Here is a 22,030-nt window from a genome sequence, read left to right as displayed (position 1 = left end):
TGCTAGATTTTGTAAGAGTGAAATTGTTTTGGATTGTATAGATCTTTGTGTGAAAGCCTTACCTTGTTTACTTCTTATTTTGCACAGTGTAGGTTGTTGTTCACTTGTGTGTGCAGTCTTTTTGCTTTGTAAGGATAATGGCTAGTCGCAGGATTACTGCTCAGCAGGTTCTTGGTTTGCTTTTTGAGTCTTCCTCTGACCATGGTTCAGAGACTGACTCCGATTCGGACCCAGAGGTAGGGGCAGAAGATTCAGGCAGTGAGTTTTCTCTTCGCATGGAATCATCGGATGATGAATCTTCTTCTAGTGCTGATGAAGGGCCTATGGTAGAGGAGGACATTGATGTGCCGGTAGTGGGCCAAGAGGCATCTGTGCTGCTGCCTAGGGCCGCAAGGTTTCCTTTCTTTTTACGTCGGCAAGAGGCATGTGGGCTGCAGCCTGCGCCCAAAAGGCTTCACATTGCTGTGGTGCGCCAAGAGGCATCTGGTGCTGTTAGTCTTCCTGTTGGTGTAGTGCAGCAAGAGGCATCTGGGGCTGTTAGGCTTCCCATTGGTGTAGAGCGGCAAGAGGCATCTGGGCCTGCTTGGTTTCCCGGTGGTGTAGTGCAGCAAGAAGCATCTCAGGCTGCTAGGCTTCCCGTTGGTGTAGTGCAGGAAGAGCCCTCTGGGGATGCTATGTTTTCTGTTGGTGTTGTACAGGCAGAAGTATCTGTGGCTGTTAGGCTTCCCGTTGGTGAACAGCAGCAAGAGGCTTCTGGGCTGCAGGCTGGGGTGGCTGCTCCCCCCGTTGATAGGGATGGCCTCTGAGTTCCCCCTGGCATGGTGCAGCTGGCATTGCCAGAGTTCACTGGTGTTCCTGGGTGTAGAGTGAATACTGAGAATTTTCTGCCAATACATTTTTTTCAGTTGTTTTTTGACGATGTGTTTTTGCAAGAGATTGTTGATCAAACTAATTTGTATGCAGAACAGTTTTTGAGGGACAACAGTGGCAGCCTCAAGCCCCATTCTAGAGCAACCCGGTGGACTCCCACAAATGTTGAAGAGATTAAGAAGTTTTTGGGATTAACTTTTTTGATGGGCTTGCTAAGGAAGCCATCAATGTCTTCATATTGGTCCACTAGTCCCTTGATGGCAACAGCTATATTTCCAGCAGTCATAAGTCGTGATCGGTATATGCTTCTTCTTCGGATGATCCATTTTGTTGATAATGGTTTAGCGTTGCCACGCGATCACCCTGATTGTGACCGTTTGTTTAAAATTCGGCCTGTCCTTGATCACTTTGTTGATCGTTTTTCTGAGATCTTTGCCCCTGGTAAAGAAATTGCAGTGGATGAGTCTTTGCTATTGTTCAAGGGCCGCTTGGTTTTTAGGCAATACATTCCTATTAAGAGGGCACGCTATGGAATCAAACTGTATATGCTGTGTGACAGTGAGACTGGATATGTCTACAATTTCAGGGTGTACACTGGTAAGGAGTCCAGCATTAACCCTCCTGGTTGTCCTTCTACTTTTGGAGTGACTGAGAAAATTGTGTGTGAACTAGGTAGAGGATTATTTAACAAAGGCCACCATTTATATGTAGATAACTTCTACACTGGTGTGCGGTTGTGCAAGGAGTTGGCCAAAGTGGGCACTGTTGCTTGTGGCACAATGCGCAGTAACCGTAAAGGTTTCCCAAAGGAACTTGTTTGCAAAAGGCTTGTGCGGGGACAGTCTACTGCATTGCGATGTGGGGAGCTTCTAGCTGTGAAGTTTTCAGACAAGAGAGATGTGTACATGCTGACTACTATCCACGATGAAAGTACTGTACCTGTGCCTGTTTGGAGTCAGGGTGCTGAAGTGCGCAAACCTGTGTGCATTTTAGCTTACAATAAGTTCATGGGTGGTGTTGACAGAGTAGATCAGAGGTTGGAACCTTATGCTGCTCTTCGAAAGGCGTACGTTTGGTACAAGAAGTTCAATATCCATCTGTTCCACTTGGCATCCTTTAATGCTTTTGTTGTGTACCAGAAGTATTGTCCTGAGACGAAGATGCCTTTTGTTAAATTTCAGGAGTCTATAATAGGCAGCCTTGTACTTGTGGAGCAGGCAAGTGTTCCTAGATTTGGAGTGGTGGAGGATGTGGCTAGATTGAAAGATCGCCACTTTCCTGAATACATTCCTCCCACTACCGCAAGAGACTTTCCGACTAGAAGATGCAGAGTCTGTTGGCGAAGAGGGGTGCGGAAGGAGTCTCGTATGTACTGTCCTGACTGTCCTTCTAAGCCTGGATTGTGTCTGTCCCCTTGTTTTAAATCGTACCACACGCAAAAGAAGTTTTGGGAGTTTTAATGAGCTGTAAAGTGAATTGCCTGGTCTGCATTCTGTAAATTTTTTTAGTTTGTTTCAAGGATTGGCATTAGTGCAAAGTGTTTAGTTTTAGAATTTGTGTTAGCTGATTTGTAGGTATTTCCATTTGTTTAGTGTTATTTTGAAAAAAAGAATTCTAAATGTGTTTGTGGTGTGTGCAGGCTGGAGTTTGGCTGGCGGTGTGTGTGGAGTGGCGCTTGGCTGGATGTTGTGTGTGGAGTCGTACTTGGCTGTCTGTGCACGGAGTGGTGCTTGGCTGGTGGTGTGTGTGAAGTGGCGCTTGGCTGGTGGTGTGTGTGGAGTGGTACTTGGCTGTCTGTGGACGGAGTGGTGCTTGGCTGGCGGTGTGTGTGGAGTGGCGCTTGGCTGGTGGTGTGCGTGGAGTGGTACTTTGCTGTCTGTGCACGGAGTGGTGCTTGGCTGGCGGTGTGTGTGGAGTGGCGCTTGGCTGGTGGTGTTCGTGGAGTGGTACTTGGCTGTCTGTGCACGGAGTGGTGCTTGGCTGGCGGTGTGTGTGGAGTGGTACTTGGCTGGTGGTGTGTGTGGAGTGGCGCTTGGCTGGTGGTGTGTGTGGAGTAGTACTTGGCTGTCTGTGCACGGAGTTGTGCTTGGCTGTCGGTGTGCGCTGAGTGGTGTTTGGCTGGCGGTGTGCATGGTCTGGTGCTTGGATGGTGGTGGGGGTGGACTGGCGCTCGGCTGGCGGTGTGTGAGTAGTTACTTTCTGTTGGTCACTACACACACTGCTAGTTGAGTGACACTCCACGCAGTCCATCATTTTGTGTAGTTGCAGTGTCAGAAATGTGGGTGTGTGAAAGTGATGGGCCCTTGAATGGCGCTGATTGCTGGTGTGAGTGTTGAAATGTGATGGGTCCGTGGCTGGCGGTGTGAATGTTTTGTATGTGTCACACGTACGAAAGGTGTATGAATGGCCTGTAAAGAGGTTGGTGCCTTGACGTGGCTTTACAGCTCACGAACTGTGAGTCAGTGGTTCAGTTAATCATACTTTCAATTATACGCAGTGTATTTCATTTTTGTGAAATTACTTGCGAATACAATTGTATGTACTGAATCATCACTCACCCTCGTGCTAAATCCAACCAGTATGTGTGTGTGCTTGCGGATTAGATGGCTGTGCAGTAATATTTGTTTTTTTTTCTGTTTCTGCAGTAGGGTGTACCTTGTCCCTTATTGTGATTGTTGTAACGTGTTGCTTTTCCTTCCAGATGGTGTCAGTGGTCTGGTTTGTATCATGAATGAAAAGGGGCGTGAATGGCCTGTAAAACTGTTGGTGCCTTGTCGTGGCTTTACAGCTCACGAGTTGCGAGTCACTGGTTCGGTTTTTATGCATTTATTTATTGACAGAGCATTTCATTTTTTTGAAATATCATGTTAATAAAATTTTATGTACTGAACCATCACTCGCCCTCGTGCCAAATCCAACCTGTATGTGTGTGTCTTTGAGGAATAGATAGCCGTGCTTGAATCTTTGACTTTTGAGTAACTCTGTTAAGGTGTATATTATAGCTATAAATAACTTTCTAAATTTAGATATTATTGTTAAATCATGGTAGTATATGGTCATGTCTTTCTGGTGAATTCTATTGTTGTTTTTTGTCCACAATCTCTTGCACACTTGAAATTGTCTGTGACAATTTCCATGCGATATTGTCCCCAGAATCGCACGTTCTCCAATTGAAAACTGAATTCATTCAAAACAATTTGGTTTTGCAAGGGGGTTCCCATGAGTTTTTGGCCCGGGGCTTGGCGGGCATCTTTGGAAACTACCAAACCCAAACAGTTCTGAAAACTAGACACCCGGGGGAGTCCAGGGATGTATGGCATGCATGGGTCCCCCAATGTATTCCTACCCAGAATTCCTAGCAAACGTTAAAATTAGGTAAAAAAAACACTTTTCCTAACTTTTTTGCGTGGAATCTCCATGCGGGCAAAAAGGTCCTACAACCCAGCGTTCCCCTTGATCTCCCGAGTAAAATGGTACCTCACTTGTGTGGGTGGGCCAAAGGCCTGTGACTAAGGTGGGGTTATTAAATTGGCAAACCTAAAAACTACATTTTTTTAAAATTCATTTTTAGCCTGTTCTGCTTTGGGGCACCCACACAAGTGAGGTATCATTTTTTTCGGAAGACCTGGGGGAATGCTGGGTGGGTGGAAATTTGTTGATCCACGCAGATTCCAGAACTTTCCACCACAGAAATGTGAGGAAAATGTGTTTTTTTTGTCAAATTCTTAGCTTTGCAAGGGATTCTGGGTAACAAAACCTGGTGGTAGGCAGTAGAATCACCCCATCCTGAATTTCCCTGGGTGTCTAGTTTTCAGAAATGTATAGGTTTGCTAGGTTTCCCTAGGTGCTGGCAGAGCTAGGGCTCAAAAACAAAAGGTAGTCTCTTTGTCCAAAAATGGCAAGATTTCACTGGGAAATTGAGGTGCGACCATGTTGCGTTTTGCGCTGTTTCATGTCGCAGCCACTATGCCTACCCACGCAAGTGAGGTACCATTTTTTTCGGGATACCTGAGGGAACGCTGGGTGGGTGGAAATTTGTTGATCCACACAGATTCCAGAACTTTCCACCACAGAAATGTGAGGAAAATGTGTTTTTTTTGTCAAATTCTTAGCTTTGCAAGGGATTCTGGGTAACAAAACCTGGTGGTAGGCAGTAGAATCACCCCATCCTGAATTTCTCTGGGTGTCTAGTTTTCAAAAATGTATAGGTTTGCTAGGTTTCCCTAGGGGCTGGCAGAGCTAGGGCTCAAAAACAAAAGGTAGTCTCTTTGTCCAAAAATGGCAAGATTTCACTGGGAAATTGAGGTGCGACCACGTTGCGTTTTGCGCTGTTTCATGTCGCAGCCACTATGCCTACCCATGCAAGTGAGGTACCATTTTTTTTGGGAGACCGGGGGGAACGCTGGGTGGGTGGAAATTTGTTGATCCACGCAGATTCCAGAACTTTCCACCACAGAAATTTGAGGAAAATGTGTTTTTTTTGTCAAATTCTTAGCTTTGCAAGGGATTCTGGGTAACAAAACCTGGTGGTAGGCAGTCGATTCACCCCATCCTGAATTCCCATGGGTGTCTACGTTTCAAAAATGTATAGGTTTGCTAGGTTTCCCTAGGTGCTGGCAGAGCTAGGGCTCAAAAACAAAAGGTTGTCTCTTTGTCCAAAAATGGCAAGATTTCACTGGGAAATTGAGGTGCGAACACGTTGCGTTTTGCGCTGTTTCATGTCGCAGCCACTATGCCTACCCACGCAAGTGAGGTACCATTTTTTGGGGGAGACCTGGGGAAACGCTGGGTGGGTGGAAATTTGTTGATCCACGCAGATTCCAGAACTTTCCACCACAGAAATGTGAGGAAAATGTGTTTTTTTTGTCAAATTCTTAGATTTGCAAGGGATTCTGGGTAACAAAACCTAGTGGTAGGCAGTTGAGTCCCCCCATCCTTAATTTCCCTGGGTGTCTACTTTTCAAAAATGTATAAGTTTGCTAGGTTTCCCTAGGTGCCGGCAGAGCTAGGGTGCAAAAACTACAGGTAGGCACTTTGCCATAAAAGGGTCAATTTTTAACTGCAAAATTGAGGTGTGACCACGTTGCATTTTGCGCCGTTTCCTGTCGCAGGCACAAGGCCGACCCACACAAGTGAGGTACCGTTTTTATCGGGAGACTTAGGGTAATTCAGATTTGTAAATCAACTGTTATTACCAATTAAGTTTTCATGCATTTCTCCCTTCCCAATGAAAGACATTGTGTAAAAAAAAAATCTTTTTCAAAAATGACCAATAATTCTCATGCTAGTCTGAGTATTCCCAATTTTTAAAATGTGCAATTATATACTGTTTCTAGACTCTATAATTTGTACCCAATTCAGAAATACATAGTTGTCTTTCATACCGATTTTTCCACATATACATTTTCCAAGAATAAGTGCTCTATACCCAGTAAATAAAAAAAAATCATTGCAAGTTGCTGCTCAGTTTTTGGATCTGGGTTCATCGGGTTCTTGGAGAAACTACAAGTCCTATATATCCCCACACCAGGAAGGTCTACCAAATGTAATGGTACATTGCTTTCTAAGAGCTGTCGAAATTACAAGAAGTTATAGGTGAAAACGTTGAGACAAAAGGCTGTTTTTTCAACAAATTTTCAAATATTCCAATATTTAACTGTTAGTTTATATAAAGAAACCTTCATGGATTTAGACAAATGACCCCTTTTTGAGTTCAGAATTTTGTCTACTTTTCGAAAATGTATAGATTTCCAGGATCCCTTATTGCTTTTATACTCATTTCTACCATTAACTGGAAGGTGGTGAAAAGCTCTAAAAATAGCAAAAATAGGCTATGTCCCAGAAAAATGCCAAAACTGTGTGAAAAATGTTGGTTCTCTGACAAAAGACTGTCATTCCCTAAAAGCTGAGAAAATGGAGATTTCAGCCCAACTAACCCTTTTTTGATACCATTTGCAGGGAAAACCCAGAGGCTTTCATTTGCATCCCGTTTTTCCCATTTTTCTGAAAAAAAAAAAAATTCACTATATTTTGGTTAATTTCTGGGACCCCTCCAAGGAATCCACAAACCCTGGGTACCTTTAGAATCCACATGATGTTGGAAGAAAAGGACGCAAATTTGGCGTGGATACCTTATGTGGTCAAAAAGTTACAGGGGCCTAAGCGCGCACTACCCCAAATCGCCAAAAAAAGGCTTAGCAAAGGAGGGGAAAAGGCCTAGCAGCGAAGGGGTTAATTATGTATGTACACATAGTTAAAGACATATGCAAGAACAAATTAACATATCTTAAATTTGTACTGCTCCTAGTGGTATTGTATGCACAGATTAGGTCAAGTATGCTTAATACTAAGCATGGGCGGATTTTGCGGATTCGCAATCCGCGAATTTGTGGATTTGCGTATTTGCGGATTGCGAAAATCCGCAAAATCCGCAATCTCTCGCGGATTTGCGGATTTTTTTGGGGTGTGTGTTCGCACGGGTTTCTGCAAGTTCGCGAGGGTTTTGTACAATTTCGCAAATTGCGAACTTACTTGTCGGGTCGCCAGTTTTGCTAACTTGTTGTTTCTACGTGCCCAGCCTGTTTGCAAGGCTTTCTTCATCACTGCCACCCTCTGTCACCACTGGCACTCTCTTTGGTCACCCATGCCACCCTCTGGCTCACCCATGTCACCCTCTGTGTCATCACAGCACCCTATGGTTCACCAGTGTACATTATTGGGGCAAAGCAAAGCACTGCCATCCTCTGTCAACACTGGCACTCTGGTTCACCCATGCCACCCTCTGGCTGGCACACCCATGCCACCCTCGGTGTCATCACAGCACCCTCTGATTGACTAGTGAGTGTACATTATTGTGGCAAAGCCACGATCACCTGCACTAAGTTTTGCAAACAACAACACCTGCCCTGCCCCAACTGACATTAATGAAGGCTGGCACCTGCTTGTCTGCTCCCTTTCCTTTTTGTTGCAATAACAGGATGCAATGGCATACCTGTAACTATTCTGTGACTGTCAGAGCAGGGTCACACAATAGTTGCAAGTAGGCAACCGTATTCTGGAGGGCCCCTTCAGGAAGCACTACAGGTAAATGGTTACAAATGATGAGCTCGAACTTTTGCACCTGCTCGTTGGTTTTGCTTTTGCAAAACTCGTTTTTCGGTAATTTCGCCCTATTCGCGAGGCGCGGCGTCGTGCGAAATCGACCGTGGAAGCCGCGAACTCGTGCGAGTTACCCCAAGGTTGAGTATGGGCGCTGCCATTTTGTTTGCGTGACGTATTTCCGTTTCCGCCCGCTATGTGTAATCTCGCGCAATGAGCGCCCTGCGAATGCAAGTTCGCACGAGTTCGCGAGAGAAATCGCGTGCGAACTTACTTACACGCACGTGTTTGGGCCGCCATCTTGTTTTTCATTCATTCCTATGTGTCTGGCTATGGTGTTTCTATCCTCTGTATATCTCTGCCATCCTTTGCTTGTTTTAATATTTTTTTGATCTATTTAACTTTTTTTCTATCCCTCTATTTTTCTAGGTCTATATTTTATATTTTTGTGTTTTAGGCTACTTTTGTTTACTTTTCAACTACTTTTTTAAACTTTTATTTCCTTCTTCCCTACTCTTATTCTTTTTCATTTTGTCTCCTTACTGCTAACACCTGCCCAGAACATGGTGAAGACAGCTGTCAAGCTGCCCAAGACGGGCACCGCAGCCCGTGCCCGGCTCCCGTGTGGCCGCTTGAGGGCGGAAATGGTGGTGCCCCGGGAGATCTTCAGCCCTGAGGAGGTGGGCGCACTCGTTTTTTATGTGCAGCGCCGTCTCCCCAGGACCATCGCGGCAGGCGGCAGGATCGCTGCTGGTTATACCAACAGCCAGGAGCGACGGAAGCGGTGGGGGCAGGTGTGCCGGGCCCTTTTTAACATCACGGGGGTCCAGCGCACCTACAATCAAGTGACCCACCGCTGGACCGATATCCTGAAACGAGAGCGCGACCTGCTAGACGTGCTGGGAGTGGAGGTCCCCGGGCTTGGTGAGTAGTAGTAGCAATTTTTTCATCACTCACTACTCTGTTTTTTCTCCTGCTCTGTGTGACTGTGTTATATTGCAAATGTTTGCTTTAACTTTTTTACAAAGAGCAATAATGCTGCTGATTACATTGATAAGAGAGGTAAATTAATATTTCAAAATCTTCTGTGCATTTCAGGTGCACTGTTCTCCTTCTCTGTGGCGGTGCCACTGCTTATTTGTTTTCTATTTTGTGTTCATTTAATTGGGCTGAGTAATGTATGAGTGTATTTTACAGAACTGCGTAATGCTAGACACAAAGGGGCAGATTTACAAGCCCCTTGTGCCACGTTTACGCTGCCTTACCTGACGCACAGTGACGTAAACGTGGCGCATCCCTGCGAGTCATGTACAACGTGATGCATCTAAGGAGATGCGCCACGTTAAGGCCTGGGCCTGCGCCACAATGGGTGCGTTCCCATGCAGGGGGGGTGGGGGGTGGGGGGTGGCGGTCAGGCAGCTGTGCGCCTCGCAAAAGTGCCTGCGTGAAATCTACAAGATTTAACGCAGGCACTTCCGCGACGCTGCTACGTCAATTCTTTATGCCTGCTTGCTTGAAGCAGGCGTAAGGACTGATGCGGTATGTTGAGTATTGGGCAGCCCTGAGCATTGCTATAGTTGCATCGCGCCTGCAACGCGACTCTAGAGATGCGCCTCTCTTTCGTCACGAGATGCGTCACGCATCTGCCTACCCTTGCGCCAGGGTTTGCCGCATTGTAATTGCGGCGCATCTGCCGTGACGCAAGGTTAGTTTTGCGTTACGCATTTGTTCTGGTGCACATCTGGAGGTGTCCAGCTCAGAACTCGTAAGTATGCCCCTAAGTGTCAGATTAGCAATTACCTGCGCATCCCTGCAAAGTGTGCGGCACGCCAGCACCACCCATGGTGCGCCGTATTTACAATGCGGCACACCATGGTCCCAAAACGTCACCGAAGCGTTACGCATCGGTGCCGTAAAGGCGGCTCATTGATGGAGTTGCGTTTCAACGATGGCGCAGCTCCAGCAATGCTGCGTCAAGCCGTAAGTCTGCTTCATGCAGGCGCATGGTTTCAGTGACGCATCATTGTCCTAAATGACTGATTGAAATTTTATATATTCCCCATAGCCACTTTTAGCATGCGTTCCTGCACAGGAACGCCCTCCCTTGCGCTGGAACGCTCCCTTATGGCGCAGGGCTTTAGAATGGGATGCATCTCCCATATGCGTCACGTTGTTAATATACACCACACCATGGCGCCTCTCTTGTTGTGGCGCTGCGTCACAAAATTGACGCAAGAATGGAGCAAAAGAGCTGCAAGGGGCTTGTAAATCTGCCCCTAGAGTAGAGGCTCAGGTGCAGTCCTTCCTTTGTAGCCCTCATTTTGGCTGAAATAGTTGGTTCTTGTTCTTTCTAAATGTTTGATTTGGTTGACAAGGACATCGGCAAGCAGCAATCATCAATGTTTTCTGTTCATTCTTTCATGTTGTACGTCAGGTCCTCCCAGGGGCAAGCGGACAGAAAAAGCGGATGCAGTGGCTCCAAAGGAGGAGGATGCAGGCCAGGGCGGCGAGTGCTCCTTTGCTGGCCCCAGTAAGTTTTCATTTAAATATAGAGGACCTATTGTTGTCCAAGCGTTCAAAATTTAATTTTTTCGAAATAGTGTTTAGATAGGAGCAAAATCAATAATACTACTGTTGCAGGGACAATTCTCCACAAAGCGAACTATGGACACCAAAGACCAGAGTAATAATATTTCAGAGTGGCGTGTTTGGCACACTGTATAAACCTGGTAGTGTCAGCGGCACGGACTCCTCCTTGCAAAAATTGCAAAACCTTTCGCTCAGTCACTCTAGTCTGGAGGACCAAAAACCACAGAGTCTATTCAAGTTTAAAAGCTTTATTAAAAGTTTAAGTAAACACATATATTAAAATAAAGTTAGTTGGAAATGGAAAAGTGCTTGGTGCTGAGTTGATGAGTAATGGAACACATTTCTTGTGGTCGAGCCGAGCTTTCACCTGGTTTGAAGTTGATGTTGCTCTTGTCCTTAGAAGTCCAGTTTCTGTCTGTTCAGAGAAAAATGATGTGTGTTAAAATTAATCAAGCATTCATCAATTATGACAAAAAAATGCAGCAAGACAACAACCTTCCCTGGAAGGAGGGACATTTTTACTTTAGACTAGAGTAGACAGTCAATTAATTTTTCTGTTGTTTTCACATTTCTTCATTCATAGACCAAATACTAGTGAGTGGTGTAATCTAACATTCTTAAATCTACTTTGTAGGTGGAAAATCTGGTGGCGGGGCCAGCTCGGATGTGGTGGTGATCATTGACTCTGAGTCCGAGGACAGCTCTGGGGAGAATGCGGCGCAAGAGGAGTCGGACCAAGAAGTACAGACTGTGAGGAAGGAGACAGTGGCGGTGGCGAGTACAGGTAAGCTGGATCATGGTACTATCTGACTCTTAGATAGGATATGATGTGTATCCAGTGGTGGCCCAGTGACAAATTACAATATGGTAATTACAGCAGGCTGGGACCGACAGACAGATAGAGGCAGAGACAGAGAGAGAGGAAGACAGAAGGAGAGAGAGAGAGAGGGAGGGAGCCAGAGGGAGGGTGAGGGAGGGAGACAGAGAGAGAGAGACAGCGAGGTAGAGGGAGACACAGGGAGACATAAAGAGGGAGACAGAGAGAGAGAGAAAGAGGGAAACAGACATATTGCCTGGGCTTCTGCCAGATCTCTTTCATATGAAAGAGCATCAAACCAAGGATACAAGTGAGTTGTGGGAAGGGAAATGGTGATTCAAGCGCCCCTCCTTGCCCCTCCCTGCGGACGCCCATGATACTGGCCTGAATAGTTTTGTACTGCGCTGGCTAGTTGCTAGTTGTACTGTGACACAACTTCCTGCTGAATTATTTTGTGTTAATCATATTCTTAAAGAGCATTGGTTACATATTATGTCTTTCTTTCTTCATATAGTTGGTGATACTAAAACCTCAAAACCGACGAGGAGTATGCTGGCTGTACTGGCCCGGCAACGGAGGCTGGAAGCAACTGTTGCCCAATATCGGCGGCTGGTGGAACTGGAGGGGGACGACACGCAGTCCAGTGCATCAAATGTAACATCTGCATCCTCCTCCGTGACCCCACGTTCTGCCGGTAAGCGCAGTGCTCCAGCCAAACGGAGCCGTGCTGGCAGACGCCACAGCCAAGCAGCAAAGGCTGCACCTCACAGCAGTGTAAAGGCTCGCTTGCGCCGAGCACTCCGCAGAGTGTCCGACCTAGAGGCGGAGGTCCAGAAATGGAAAGACTATCAGAATGTGGTGGAGGGCCTCCGCTTAGATCACGCCACCCTCCAGGAGAAGTACGATGCCCTGGCCCTAAGGCATGATGCCCTGGAGGCCAAACTCAACACTGTGCATCCCTAGAGTGTCCCTTGCCCCTTTTTTAGAGACTTTTGGGGGGTGGGAATTGGGAGTTGGGTTTTTTGGGGACTTTTTAATGACTATTTATTTGTTGGGGTTAGGGAGGGTCTTGCGGGAGATTATTTTGTTAGGGATATAAAAATATACTTTTTCAAACTTTATCTGAGCATACCTGTTTTTTTACTACTTTTGAGCTTGGTGGGTGGTGGTTTTGCAGTAAGTTCATTTAACTGAACACTATCATCGTGTTGGTTGACGTGTAATAGGCCAAATGTTTTCCAAAGTAAATGCCTGTCACAGAGTTTGTTAATTCAAGAGCCCTAGGACGTTACTACTAGTACCACTGTCACTCTCTCGCCTCTCCGAATACTCCATTATACTACCTCCCATTCAAACGCTTATCTTACCTGTAATTTGTGTTTGAGGGCTGGCTCCACCTGTAATTCACAGTGTCCTAAAGCGTTCTGCAGCAGGGCCCCAACTGGAGTTTCCCGGCGTGGATTTTCTGCAAAACAAAAGATATCAACATTAGAAATATGGCAGCGGTGCTCACAGACCCCAAAATCCTAGAAGCCCCACAGACAGCACCCCTAAGACAGGCAAGCGAGCAATAATAACGCCTAAACGTTCACGTGTAATAGGCCAAATGTTTTCCAAAGTAAATGCTTAACCAATTTCATCCCTTAATAGACCTTGCCAGCAATGGCCCAGCCAAGACCCGTAAACCCAAACGCAAAAAAGTCACACTTAGCAAAATGTATTTAAATGAGGACTCACTACTTCCAGACAGTCCCTCTTTAGGGGACTCGTCAACGTAAGTTTCTTCATTGTGCAGATTCAAGGCATCAGCATTATGGGAAATGGATAGGGTGAGTCTGGAGGAGGAGGATAGACGACCAGGGCTGAGTTCTTGTCAACTAACTGTTGTGAACCTGAGGAATGCTGCGGCATCAAAATCAAGACAGTTCTGCTGATGGGCTTGTTGTTGCTTGTGATGGGGTGATTACAGTTTTGTTGTGAATGTGATCAAGCACTTGCTAAACAAAGAAAGACAGACACACAGGAATAAAAGTGAATAAGGACTAATGTTAAAGTTAATTAATTATTGACTCATTTTCAGAACTCGCTGTCAGGGAAGCAGAGCTCGTCCTCAAACTCTGCAAATTGAGTCGGTAGTACTTCTGGTAACTGAGGAGAACTTTCCTCAGGTAGGTCGGTGTCCTCGTCTTCTTCCTGCGTGCAATCTCGTACTTTGTAATCTGGTGGTATGAAGTGCTGGTTCATCTTTATCATGGTGAGCCGCTCCACATTTGCGGGCAAGAGGCGGGACCTTTTGCAAGTCACAATGCCACCAGCAGAACTAAAAACACGTTCTGAAGACACGCTTGCGAGTGGGCAAGACAAGTAATTGATAGCAAGGTTGGTGAGCTCTCGCCATATGTTTCTTTTCCCATGCCAATACGCCAATGGGTCCTCAGTAATATTGACCGCTGTTGAGTCATCCAGATAGGCCTGCACCATAGAAACAATGTTCTCCCGAATTCCTGTACTTTGCACTTCTGTGTCCTTTCTGGGACAAGGAAACCCTAGCTCACTTAGCCAATCCGCTTCAGACATATCCCCTGGGCCTGGTGCAGATGATACGGTTGCTGGTGTGGTTAACGGCTCAGAGGAAAAGTCACTCACTTCTGCCACAGGCACAGATGCAGAAGTGTTTTTTTGGGACGCCTGATGGCCGGCTGATTCACTAGTAGTACTGTCTTCAAGTTCTCCTACAGTTTCCTTCCGCTCTCTTTCAAAACGAATGGCTAACTGAGCTAGCCAACCTTTGTACTCTGTAACATTTGATGTTTCAAAAGGAATTATTACTTTGCCAAACAATGGCTTTTTGTAACGTGGATCCAGAATAGTAGCACAAATGTAGTGCTGTTGTTTCTTGATATTTACAAGCCGTTTATTGCTAACTAGGCGATGTAATAATCTCTGCGCCAACTCATATGCTTCATTCTTTCCAGCATCTTTTAATTCTGAAGACACCACCTTGACTTGGTGCTCGAGCTTCAGCAACAATGGGATAGCTTTGCTCAAAGAACAGTCCTCCCTGCTGACGTCACGCGTGAAGACCTCAAAAGGACGAAGCATGTCTGTCAGGCTTTTAACTAGCTGCCATTGCTCCACCGCTAGCATCATTTCTGTCGTATCACCACCCAGGTTGTAGAAATACTCATTGACTACTGGAAACAGCTCATGCAGACGCTCAAGCATGTAGAAGGTTGAGTTCCAACGTGTTGCCACCTCCTGGATAAGTGCTTTCACTGGCATTCTACGTACATTTTGCTGGCGCCTCAGCTCCTTCCGGGCCTTAAAAGAATGGTTGAAGTGTGTGCATATTCTTCTGCAGATGGTCAGTATTTGGTCGACTGCAAGTTCTTTTTTCAAGAACTTTTGCACGATAAGGTTCATACAGTGCGCCAAACACGGCACTCTGAAATAGTAACCGTTCTCCATGGCCTTAACTACATTGCTGCCACTATCAGTAGAAACATAACCAACCTTGCAATTTCTTGGGGGCAGCCATTGTGAGACCTTTTTGTTAAAGTCATCCAAAATGTTGACTGCAGTATGACTTTTCTCCATGCCAAACATGGCTAATGTTGCATGTTTACGAGCACCCTTAAAAATCTCGACCAAGTCACCACCTGCATTTATCTGTTGTGCAACCCCTGAAAAGGAGACCCAGTGTGCAGTGATGCACATGTAATCAAGGGCTTGGCAACTGGTCCACATGTCTGTTGTCAGGTGTATAGTGTGAACTGCACTCTTCTGCAAAGCTGCCCCAACCAACTCAAGCACCTCTTTATGTAGTGCTGGAACAGCAACCCCGGCAAAATAGAACCGGCTAGGAACCTTCCATTTAGGGGCCAGTGTTGCCACGAGTTCAAGAAAACCCACATTTTCGACAAACGAAAAAGGGAGAAGGTCCACCGCTAGCATTTTAGCCAGCTTAGTGTTATACAGGCGTACAGTTGGGTGGTTGCGTTGAAATTGCGCATCTGAGGAGAACATGGCTGAAATGGTGCGCTGGACAAATTTACTGGATGATGCTGATGCCTTCTTCGACCCACTTCTGCTCAGTGTTGACATTTTCCGCATTGGTGTGTCTCCCAGACTCTCAGTGTGCCTCCTATGTGTTCCGGAGGGTGTGGTGCTGCCAGGGGTACTGGGTGCAACCGGACAAATGTCTGACGCTTCTTCTACCTCCCCGTCATCTTCAGATGAAACACCTAGTATGGGTATATTTTGGCCACTTGCCCTTTGGGATTGCTTTCCCTTGATGTTTGCTAGGTGCGCAAACCATTCGATAGCGTGTCTTCTTTGAAGATGACCTATCTGGCCTCCGGTTCCATAGTTGGTACCAGTCTTACCACGGCTAACTCTAGTCTTACAAATGCAACAAACGGCTATGTTATCATACTTTGCATGGACACTAAAAAAGTTCCAAACTGGGGACTGGAAACTTCTGGTTTTGCCGCACGAGATGATACTGCCAATGCCAGATGAAGCAGTGGTGGATGAGCCTTGCAGACATCTACTGGGTTGGGCAATTATTTCAGCAACCCTACTTGAGGGAGTCGAGCTGGATGGAGTCCCCCTCTGGGGAGAAAATATGGGAGCTGTAGGTTTTGTTGAACTTGTTGTACTACTTGACTGCGTTGGTGGTGCTACCAGTGCCACGTCGCCAGGGTCACGCTCAGCATGACGTCGGGATAGGGTATAAATGTCTGTCTGCTGCATGGCCGGTGTGGCTGGAATGACGTGTGTGATGACTAGGTCATTGCTGTCATCCTGTTCAACAACATCAGAATGCACCACTTCATCAAGTCCGACGTTCGGATCCATAAGTGTAGTGTAGCTCCTATCTTCCCAATAGGCTCTGCGCATTGGAATAATACCTACAGCAGTAAAGGCCTAGACCAGACGTTAACTAGGTCTACTACTGTCGATACTAGACTTAATTTTTGGGTTTGCCAGCTTAGCTCAGAGTTTGCTAGAAACTTTCTCGAATGTTCAAGGAGGACTTAACTTCCCTGATTAGACAAGAAGGGATTTAGTTTCTGACAACCATAGAACATGACAACTTTGCTCTCCCCTAATCAAGAGTCAATCTCGAGAGTCGTGTGAGCACAAGGCAATTATTTTACTCAGTCAGTACGTGCATTCTTAGTCTCATCAGAATGTAGAGAAAAGGAAGAGACGGGCGTGTTCAATAAAAGGTGTTATTTATTGATCAGTCTCTTTTCTCATACATGAGAAATGGATCGATATTATTGCAATACTTATAGTTAAGTAAAGTGCATACATTAAAAGCAATAGTATAAAATAATACTGTAAAAACATTGATATGGTTTCTGAGCCATATGATGTTTAAAAATGATTAAAATATATTTACATACACATATACATTTGACTAAACGTACTCAACTGGTGTTTCTAAATACGCCTACCCCGTGTACCTGACCTAAGTCTAATGCGTGGGCGGGAATAGAAAGTTACAGTTTAAGTTAAGTTTGTTTTTGCCAATTGAATAACTAAAGAATTCTCTGTGAGGGGTTATTCAGTTCTGTACCTGGAATTTAGGATGAATGAGGAATGGTATCTCTTTCTCTGGTCTCGATATTCCAGGCTGCCTGCGAGGGCTACCCGGAAGCGCCGGTGCTGGGTCTCTCGGCTTGAGATAGCAGCGCGTCTCTCAGCGCGTCAGGAAGGCGGGGCTGCTGCCAGCGGGGTCTGCTCTGCTTCTGGGCTTCGGCAAGTGTGGCTGCTCCGTCTCGTCACCACGCGTGTGTTTGCATAGGGCAAGATCGGTAATATTTATACCTTAAAGGTGCCGAGATTGACGTAAGGATGGACATAGATACGTCAATAAAGATGTCATACGACTTGCTCGTTAGCACATTCTTTTACTGAAGTTCTCGGTGAAATCAAAACAATGGCCGCAGGGTTTTGCCCAGGTTGTCATAGGTTTGATTTGTTATGAGAACGTCGTATGCCTTATCAGGGGCTGGAGGAATGTCGCTTGTCTAATTAGATCTCAAGCGTTATGACCTAATCAGATAACACGTTCCTGTGCCGTAGTGTGACTGCGTCAGATAACGGTATCTGCATCATGGGGGCTTGTCTTGCCTCATGGGCTGACTGTTAGTTAACTTGATAGTTAGTTTAACCAGAACAGGGTCAGGAATAGGGGGATTGATTCAGAACCTATAGGAATACACGACACCCACTCCACGCTAACTATGGTCATATTTACTAATCTATGCATAGTATAACATAGTACAACATACTACAGAGTATAGTGTATACCTTACCACCCCAAAATACATAAAAGCATTTTGAAATTTTCAAATATACTGAAAAATTGCAGTCATATATATTGTATGCACTTAAGCTATGAATTAAATGCAAAAGTAAACACGCATTTGTATGCATTATTGCTAATTTGGTATTTGAGAAATACACATGAAATGGCTCTTAATATGGCTATACAGAAAGGAAGTCCGAGACCATTTCATCACATAATAAAACATTTATGAACATACCAGCGGGCAACTAAAGTTTATAAAGTATCTAAAAATAGAAATCTTAGTTCTCTAGGAATAGTTTCTTACTTTAAGCAGAAGACAAGTGTCCCGAAAATTTTCTAAAAAATAATTTGGGGCTTGCTAAAAAATTGTTGTCCGTGAACTGGTGGGAAAAATTGTTCATGTGACTTTATTTTTAAAGTTGAAGGCCGAATTCAGGGAACGCCGTGTGCGAGCTTGCTCAAAAGTCTCTATTTCTGTTCTGGAGAGAACATCATATCATTAAGGCTTTCGAAAAAACTGTCAACAGCTTCATGGGAAAGTTCCACTAAGTCGGAAATAGGTGTAACCATGCATTCGTGCGCATGATTGTCTCCATTGACATTCTGATTTGCATTACTGACAGAAGGTCGTACCTGTTCGATGCTGCTTTCATCTTGAACTTCACTACTCTTCAATCGTAGTGGTGAAGATTCCACGAATGCCGTCATCAGGATTGGCAGCCTTTGAGGGCAGCACAAAGCGTGAACCTTGGTAGGAACCAACAGTGTATCTGCATCCACCGGCGCATCTGATTGTAGCGTCAGACAGGTGTCTAACACGCATTCTTCTCCGCATAGCAGACACCTTAGTACAGGTAAAACACACCTTTGCCACATTGGTCGAAATGATAGAAACCAAGTCATGTTCAGGTCTCTAAGCCGGGAGAGTCCCAGGATTTTTGATATCCGGTCCCGGTATCCAATGGCTAGGATTGTATCTTCCATTGTCGCGAGAGTTTGATCTGTGACATGGGTTGCCATAACGAAAAATAAGGACTAAGAATAGGATTCCTGCAATTAGTCCCAGGATCAGGGGAAGTCCGCCAAAAATCGAATGGACGAAATCTGGAAAAATACCCAGTATGGCTTTGAATGGTGTTAATTCCATCGAAAATACTGTCTTAAATACCTTTGAGACCCCTGTGGTATCAGAAATATTTAAGATTTCGCTCAGGATTTCCGCGAAATGTACGGGGGAATTAGTTGATAATAATGTATGTATCTCTGCAGTCGTCCTTGCGACTTGTAGATCATACGTTTCTTTTGATGACGTGAGCCTTGTAGGCGTCTGAAGAAGCACTGTTTTCATTCTGCTTAAAGTATCTATTCGAATAGAAGTAATTTTCAAATTGGGCCATGCCCTTGCCTCCCTGTCTGGAAAGGAGCTGGGGAACAAAGAACGTCCACAGCACTTGACCTTCGCAGTCGTAGTGACTAGATAAGGAGTCCCGGGCATAAGACTACAACATCTGCGGTCTACAATAAGAATGTAACTCCCATTATAGAGTCTTTGAAAGAATGGTTCTATTTCTGTTGCAGGTGCGCCTTGCTGGTGACATGAAAGGTTGTATGAATTCCCTTCACAGGCTCCATGCAAACTAATTCCGTTACACAGAAGCGTGCCGCTTAGTGACATAGCACAATTGTTGCCACTAAGAAACACTTTCTGTCCTTTATTACTGACACATGCATGTGAATAGGGCAGGTTCCATGTTGTTTTAAGGTACCCCTTTCCCAATTTCTCGTACATGCCAGCCTGTATATATTTTTGGCAGTATTGAAACCTGAAGGTTGAGATAGGAATATTTATGATTCCGTGGATTATCCATTCACTGACAGGTCGTTCTGACATTGTCATTGGTAATCTTTCAAGTTTTTCAATGCTCAAGATTGTATAATCAGCACCCTTTTGCGCCATACCGATTTGTCTATCAGTAAGGTTAAAGATTTGGAATAGTGACGTTGTGTTGATTAAACGCCAAGGCACATAGCCTGAACGCAGATTTTGTAACGTCCAGCCAAGCTGTACAATAGAACGCAATTGTGACTGACCATGTTGTAATAACAGTAAGTCTTGCGATAATATATCGATTGCTGAAGACACAATGCTGTCCAATGAAAAAATTCTGGAGGACAGAGTCATTAACCCATTGTCCACTACAGAAAGTGATTTTTCCAAATTGATACAGTCAATTTCCCGTATTCTTTCTGCTGTTTCAATTTGAGTAACCTTCCAGGCCTCAATGTATGCTGCATATACAGAGGCTGCTATGAAACGCTTTTGACGCTGTTTGCGTGGTCCCAGAATGAAATCACGCAAGTCAGCACCATCAGTAAGTAAAGTTAGGTGTTGCTTAATTTCAGGCAGTGTGGAAGTTTGAAGCCATTGAAGGCATAATTTGCCCACACTGTAGGTTGTTATTATCCCTGGGTGATGTCTTTGGGGATATCTAGGGTCTGGCCTGGTCATTTTGAACCCCTGTGTTTTATTCAGGAATCTGTCTTGACAGTTATTTGTATCTGTGGGCCAGATCAACCATTGTTTCCAATCAGGATGTGTTCTGTTTTGGTTTAATATATGGTTTACGTCTATCTCTTCATCTGTATCAGAGCTATTGCTAAACATTGTTGGCTTTGGAATAGACGGTTTATTTAAATCTTTGATTTTGGCTAAGCCAAGACAGGTGGTTTGTTGAACAGTGTCATTTAAAAATATCATTTGTTCTGGGATCATGCAGGCTCTAAACAAAGCTTCTATACCCTGTACTTGCCATTCTTTAGTACCCCAAACACTTTTCAAATCAACATTTTTGTCCCAATAATCAAATCCAAAAGTATTCATTTGTTCAAAGAACGAGTCTGAATAAATCAATTTTGTGTTGGTTATCATGGTTTTCATCCCTGTCTTGTTTGACAATTTAAAATAAAATGTTTCAGCATTACTTGTGTTAAAACCTGAAAAGTATGAATATTTGTCATATACGGTTCTAGAGCTCCCTTTTGGAGGTGTAGCACAATGTTCCCATTGATTATAATTTAAAACATTTCTAGGTTGTGCAGATTTATGCAAAAAATGGTTACCATAGTGGTTATAGCAATACATACTATCATAATTTGTAGAACCTTGCAAATAATCATGTTTTGTAAATTTAGCAGACATTACTAAGTCAGACATCATGTTATTAATGCTTTCGAAGTCCCAATCATCAGCAAATGAGTTTGGTTTTGCAAAGTCACTCAAGGAGATCTTAATTTGGTGTGGATATTTCAGGATCTCGACCGGACCATAAATTTCATAGTCACTGTTGTCCCAGGCTACCCCACCAGGTATCGGATTGGCTGTGAAGTTGGCTGAAGAAAGTTCTCTTTTCTCGACGTGTGAAGATGTGTGTGGTTTGAGGACCAAGTTGATGTTCTGACTTGCTGTGTCCATTTTAGCATATTTTCCCTCAATGAAGCGTCCCAAAGTAAGTACCATGATGAGCCAAAGTATGAGGATAAATGCACCAAAACCCACCCAAAATTCAATCCATGGAGAAATCAGATATGTTTCTTTCAGTTGGTTCAAAAGTTCTTTAGCTTTGTCTTTAAAGGATTTTGATGATGGCTGTGTCTTTGATTCACTGAGGCTTTCAGAGGAATCATCGAAGTTTATGAAGTAGCCGGATGCAGTTCTGTCAATTGTTCCAATTGGTTCAGGATTTTTGTTTCTTGCATTTTCACTTGGTACTTCATTGTAGATTGGTGTGTCTCTGCTAAATGTCTTTATTTGGGTTTTCAGAGGTCTGAGTTCTATTGCATTGTTGCATAGTTCTTCTTGTTGTTCTGTAGGCGTTTCGAATGTGATGAGCCTCTTCGTTAGGACCTCTGTACTGGTAGCAAACCTTGGTGTTCTGCTACTTATTGGGAGTCCACTTGGCCTACTGTTTGTTATCGGCCACATGTTGTGGTTTTACCAGGTCGATGGATACAACTCGGTTCTCCTTTTTTCCAGCAAGTGGCGGTAGTACAACTGATCTTGTCCCGTTGACAGACAACACAGGAACTGCTTTTCTGTAAGAAGGCCCAAATTCCTTCTTTACCGCGATCTTCTCCCTGACTAGATCCCCGACTTTTGGAATCCAGACAGGTCTTGCTGGGACAGGTGGTGATTCTTCAGTGGTTGTTGGCTGTTGTTTCAACTGTATGTTGCTCAGGTCTGTTCTTGTTTTGTTTAAGTCCTGCAAAATAGCCAAACGGTCTTTGATATCAAAGGTTTTTTCTTTCACCACTGAAGTCTGACTATCAAGGTC

The sequence above is a fragment of the Lissotriton helveticus genome, chromosome 8, assembly GCF_964261635.1.
Source record: "Lissotriton helveticus chromosome 8, aLisHel1.1, whole genome shotgun sequence".
In the NCBI taxonomy this organism is placed as follows: domain Eukaryota; kingdom Metazoa; phylum Chordata; class Amphibia; order Caudata; family Salamandridae; genus Lissotriton; species Lissotriton helveticus.
This window is presented reverse-complemented; position numbering follows the sequence as displayed.